Below are 6,883 nucleotides of genomic sequence, written 5' to 3'. Positions count from 1 at the left end.
ACCCGTTGTAGATCTTGTTATACTAATTGCACACGGTCTGGTCGAACGGACCTATTTCCATTACTAACCCTCGGTATGTATGACCTGTGTCGCAATATTACATGGGTTTACCATTGCGTGACGGCTTTCACTGAGCCACAGACATGTCCGTTGCTTGGTTTGGGCTGGTTCCGCTGTGCTACACACATTTAACATGGCGGAAGAGGTTGAATAGCTCAGCCACGGGGACATCGGGTTCTCCGTCGCTGTTTAGTATTGAATCGCTATGTGGAGTTTGTTTCACAAAGCGAGACAATGTCGACATTAACGGACATCTCGCGATGCGTCCGCACCGCCGCGGGTGACATATGTCTGCGTTTGGGCGGCGGACAGGCATTATGCTGTGCCATTATGTCTGGGAATATATGGTTTCTTGCCATAGATGATATGCCATACTAGCAATGACCCGCGTCTGGGTGTGGGTACTGCTGTATTACCCACGGGAAGAGTGGCCTTAGGTTAAGTGGTGCCCTAGGCAGAAGTTGCCACCGCAACATCACCCGCTACCCCCTCCTGGTCTACCTACACCAAACAAAGTCTGGAAAGGTGCCGAGTAGAGCAATGCCCTAGGCGGCTGCCTACTTGGCCTATGCCTAAGGCCGGCCATGTGTGTGGTCCCTCGGGCATCGGACTCGGGCACGCGCCGCGTCTGCCGTGGGTATGTCCAGCATTACCCCCATCCCGCCGTGGTGTATTGCCATGATGTTCCATGTGTACAGTGGTGCCGGTTACCATACATATGCCTTTCTCAAAAGCCGATTTCACACTTCTGAACACTACTGTGGTCTCCTTTAAGGCCCCTGAGCCAGTGGTGAACATCACTCAAACCGCTGAATCACGTACATATGCCTTCCACCAGCACCTACAGGACTGCATGGATCAGGCAATCCCATACAAAACTGAGACTCTTTGTACCACAGACAAGCATGCAGTCTGGTGGACCCCAACCATGAACTAGCTCTACAACGACAGGAGGTAGATACTACAAGTTAAAGCGGAATACTTGTAAGATAACACACCCTTGCTCATTATATGTGAAGAACTACAAGCTGTCATGAAATCATCCAGGGGAAATTCAACAGAGAAATTAACAAGGACTCAACAGACATTCATAAGTCCTTCTTTAGCTATGTTGGACACCTGGGAGGACACTCCCAGATATGCTCAAACCGGGTTCACAATGATGTGAAGATGACTGAACCTACACACATTGCCAGCATACTGGCTGACATGTTCAGTGCTAACATTCCCCCACATGGAGAGTTATCTATACCTGAGACTTGTAGATCCTGGAACATCTGTAACGCACAGGTGGGAAATGCTGTCTCCAAGGCAGTCAACACAGCATCCATGGGACCAGATGGTGTCCCAGCTGTGTACTCCATGAACTCTATGGTGAATTAAACCCACACTTAGGACAGCTGTTTAATCTTAGCCTCACCTCAGGATACGTACCCGAGTAGTAGCACAAGGCGACTGTAGTCACACATCACATAGATGGTGCCTCCAGTGACCCTGGTTATTACCATCCCATTAGCTTGACAAGCCTTATCTGCAAAGCCATGGAGAGGGATCATAATGGAACTCATAGATAAAGACATAGGGGACTCGCATACTTTGGATACAACCCAGTTTAGCTTGGTCAAAGTCAGATCATGCCTTTTACACGTGTTTGACTTCGTAGGATCAGTCGCCAAGGCCATTGATGAGGGTAAAGCAGTCCATACAGCCTACCTCAACCTGGCAAAGGCCTTCGACACAATACCCCCTCGGGTATCAGTGATAAACCCGTCATCTTGAACGTATATCCATACATCGCCATATGGGTTGCAAACTGGCTAAGTCACAGAACACACATGGTCATAGTTGCTGGCGCCATGTCATACTCACAGCCAGTCACAAGCGGTGTCCCATGGGGCTCAGTCCTGGGTCCACTATTTTTCAGCATCTACGTTTCCAAAGTACAAGCAAACACAGGGGGGTTATGGGTGACAATGTTTGCAGATGACTGCAAACTGGGTGCCATAGTCAGACACACATCTGACACAGATATCCTTCAGGAGTGCCTCACAGATGTGGATAAGTGGTGCCAGAGACATGGCCTACAGCTAAATGCCAGGAAATGCATAGTCATACCCTTCGGGAAGAACAAGGTTACCCCTAGCTACCATATAGGTGGCAATCCACTGAGCACAGAGGGAGTTACCAGGGATCTGGGGACCTGGGTTGTTGTTAACCGTTCGTTAGACACACACATTGCTAACGTAGTTAGGTAGACCTTCCACATTGCCCACATCATCATGAAGGGATTCACATCTAGATCAGGGGAGGTCATTGTCCCCTTGTACTCATCACTCATTAGACCTATGATTGGGTACAATGCCCCGTTCAGAATGTATGTGACCCGACACCTGCAGCAGCTGGAAAGGCACCAACAGTTCATCGACAAACAGATGCAGGGTCTCAGGAATATGTGTTATACTGACCAACTGAAAGAATTCCAGATGTATACAGTTGCATACCACTTGCCCAGAGGTGACCTGTGCCTGGCATACAAGGCCATGTCGAAACCAGATCTGAAGAGTATGCTTCACCTAAAGAAGTTAGATCCCTCAGAACCACAAGGGCAGGTGACGTACACCTTGACACTGTCATTAATAGAACGTGTTGGTGGGACAGATTCATCACCCAGACACTCACTATGCTGTGGAACAACATCCCAGTACATGTGAGGGCAGGCACCTCGCTGGCCTTCTGTTAGTATTTTGACATGGATGTCTGAATTGATTTATTTAAGTAACCTTCTAAATGAATATTTACATTACCACATTGTGAATCTTTACATTTCGTTGGTCTATTTTACATTAGTCATATTCATACGGTTTATCTGTGTATATTATGGTTCATTTATATTACTAGGTGTCTGCAGTTCTTTTAATATATTGGCACAGTCCGTAGAACATATATATGTAGCTTACACAGTCAGACATTTGGAAAACATTATGTTGGTTCATCTTTCATATATATACATATATTTCTATTTCTCTATGAAGAATGTACCTTTCGAAGCAATGTCTGATGTCCTCACTGTGTGGGATCTGTAACCCAAGTAAAGTTTGTTTGCTTGTTTGCCTTTAAGGCATGTAATTAATACCTAGCACATCTAATTTACTGACCAATTAAGGGTTTTACCTGTAGTAGGTTGGACTGCATTGTATGTATTCTGAATAAGTCTGCTTATGAAGCAGATGAAAAGAGCTTCAATAAACTATGGTGACTGCATTTAATTCCTGGTGTGCTCTGAGTGGTCACTGACGGTGTCTACAGTACCTCGTCTTTGCTTTGGACTTCATCGGCTGGTTGTCTGTGTTTGTTGTATGGGGAATGTCAAGTGTAGTCCCTATGTGTATTACTTGTGTAATGCCTTACTACGGCAGTGTAATTCCACCGGGTTTGCAGTTATGGGTGCCATCTTAGTCATACGCTTGTCCATCCATGTGAATTGCCTACTGGACACTGGTATACGGCTGTACACATTTCACACCTGCATTTTGCAGTCTCCGGTAGATGGTTTGCATTATTAGCGGAGAGTAAGGCAGGTGCTACACACACATCCCTCCCACGGGGCGGGACAAAGGATTGCCTGCGAAACAACACCGAGGCCAGATTCTACATACCCAGACTCCCTTCACTGCAACAGTCGACAGTACCCATTACACATCCTTCATGTGTGCGGGACTGTGATGTGGACGCAGTTCTATGGACCCGGCACCCTGGGTATTTCTGTGCATGTGTGCTGCATTTCATGGACAGCTATCATCAACATTGAACACGCTTGCGGTGCATATGTGTACCTGTGACGTGGTGACGACAATGAGGTCACGTGAGTAATGCAGGAAGCTAGCAGGCATTCCATGAATGGAATTTTTGGGTCCTACAATGGACACCGATGTGCATATGTCAAGTTAGATGTTGCTGGACTGTGTCCACCTGCCCAGTGCTTTTCACTGCTGGTGTATGTTCCCAATCGCGGATGTCTGTTTCACTACCCAGTCTACATGGTGCTACATAACCAGGTGATTTAGTACTGTGAACAAATGACATACATCCAAAGATGCTGGTTAGCAACTGCTTCATATAAACCTCAGACATCCCAATGGGACATATCCGTCACCGTATTTCCAATATAACACCACCGGAACATGTTGATTACCTATGTTTTAATTTAACCATGTTGTCTTCATAGGTGGGAATGCCATAGTTTACATATCCTACTTGACGTTGTGTGTGTGCCATTAGTATGTGTTCCACAGGTCGCACATCTGTTCCGCTGTACGGTAGCGGGTGCTCCTCATTCTGTTGCTGGCAGATTGAGTGCTGTGTACGCCGGTGTTGGCACGACGGTCCGGCTTTGTATGTGGAATGTCAACTGTAGTCCCTATGTATATTTCCTGTGTTATGCCTTACCGCGGCTGTGTAATTTACCCGGGTTTGCAGTTGTGGGTGCCATCTTGGCCATACGGTTGTCCATCCACGAGAATTGCCTACTGGACACTAGTATAGGGCTGTACACATTTCACACCTGCATTTAGCATTCTCCGGTGGATGGTTTGCATTATTAGCGGAGAGTAAGGCAGGTGCTACGCACATCCCTCCCACGGGGCGGGACAAAGGATTGCCTGCGAAACAACACCGAGCCCAGAGTCTACATACCCAGAATCCCTTGACTGCAACAATCGACAGTACCCATTACACATCCTTCATGTGTGCAGGACTGTGATGTGGACGCAGTTCTATGGACCCCGCACCCTGGGTATTTCTGTGCATCTGTGCTGCATTACATGGACAGCTATCAGCAACATTAAACACGCTTGCGGTGCATATGTGTACCTGTGACGACAATGAGTTCAGGTACGCATTGAAATAAGACATCATTCTGTTCTTTCCACAATTTTTGGGTCCTACAATGGACACCACTGTGCATATGTAAAGTGTAGAGCTTGTCGGACTGTGTCCTTGTGAGCAGTGGGTTTCACTGATGCTGTGTGTTCAGCAATCGCGGATGTCTGCTTGACTACCCATACTGTGTAGTGCTACAGGAACCATGTCTTCCGACACCAGAACCCAATGGTGTACATCCAATGTTGCAGGTTAGCAACCACTTTCATACCCAGGGGTCACGATTGGGAGGTATTGCCACTTTATTATCGGAACAACACCTCCAGACAGTGTACATCACGGGAACTTTAGGCCAGTCTTACTGGCCATTTGCAATTGTAATTAGCACACACGTGTCAGTACATGTATGATAAGACATATTATCATGCAGAAGTTAATCTATGTTATTTGGACATTGGCTTCTGCTATTGGCATCCGTTGCTGTGAGTGTTGCCAGTTACCATACACATTGCTTGCTCAGAGGCAGACTACACAATTCTGCACACTACTGTGGTCTCCTTTAAGGACCCTGAGCCAGTGGTCGACAGTACTGCAGCCACTGCATCAATCACATTTGCCATCTACCAGTACCTACAGGACTGCATGAACCAGGCATTCACTTACCCAACTGTGGTTCATTGTACCAATGCCAAGCATCCAGTGTGGTGTACCCCAGCCATACACAGGATGTACAACACGAGGAGGTGGCTACTACAAGGTGGAGCAGACACCTTGTGAGGTATGACACCCTTGGTCATCATATGTGTAGAGTTACACACTGTCGTGCCATGGTCCAGGGCACATTCCACAGATATACCTACATGGACCTGGCTGACAATCATACCACCTTCAGTTGCTATGCTCAACACCTGGGAGGTCACTCCCACATATGCTCTGACTGGGTTCACAAAGAGGTGGTGTTTACTCAACATACACACATTGCCAACAAACAGGCTGACAAGTCCAGTAAGGACATCTCCACACCCTCCCCCACACATGAGGAGATGTCTGTACCAGCGGTTTGTGGTCACCAAATGTTCTGTGACACACAGGTGGGACTTGCTCTCTCCAGGGTAGTGGACATAGCATCGATGAGACCAGCTGGTGACCCCACTGTGTACTCCACTATCTCATTGAGATATTAGACCCACAGTTAGGACAGCTATTTCTTTGTAGCCTCACCTCAGGTAAGGTACCCAGGTTGTGTTGCATGGCAACTGTAGTCCCACATCACAGGGCTAATGCCTCCACTGAGCCTGGTTATTACTGTCCCATTACCATGAGGAGACCTATCTGCAAAGACATGGGGAGGGATCATACTGCGGCTCGTATATGACTGCATAGGGGACATACATACTTTGCATCCAACACGGTTTGTCTTGTTCAGGGGTGGTTCATGCCTTTAAAGCATGGGTGAAATTTTTGGGACAGTCACCGAGGCCATTGATGGGGGTGTTGCAGTCCATACAGCCTACCTTGACCTGGCAAAGGCCTTCATCACATTACCCCCCTCAAGTATCGTTGATAAACCCATTGGCTGGGATGTGAACACGTACATCACAGAATGTGTTGGAAACTGTCTATGCGACACAACCCACACGGTCATAGTTGCTGGCAGCATGTCAGACCTACTGCCTGTCGCAAGTGGTGTCCCATGGGGCCCTTCTGTGGGTCCACTCCTGTCATACATCTACATTTCCACAGTACAGGCACACACAGGGGTTTTGTGGGCAACATTGTTTGTAGATGACTGCAAAACAGGTGCCATAGTGGGACGGACATCTGACACAGATATCCTTCGAAGGAGCCTCCCAGATATGCATATCTGCTGTCAGGACATGTCCCACAGCTAAATGCTAAGTAATGCAACATCATACCTGTGGAGAACTACTAGGTCACCCCTGTC

Source organism: Protopterus annectens, chromosome 2.part1 (genome assembly GCF_019279795.1).
Source record: "Protopterus annectens isolate FY-2018-M chromosome 2.part1, PAN1.0, whole genome shotgun sequence".
In the NCBI taxonomy this organism is placed as follows: Eukaryota; Metazoa; Chordata; order Ceratodontiformes; family Protopteridae; genus Protopterus; species Protopterus annectens.
Note: the sequence above shows the minus strand (reverse complement) of the source record.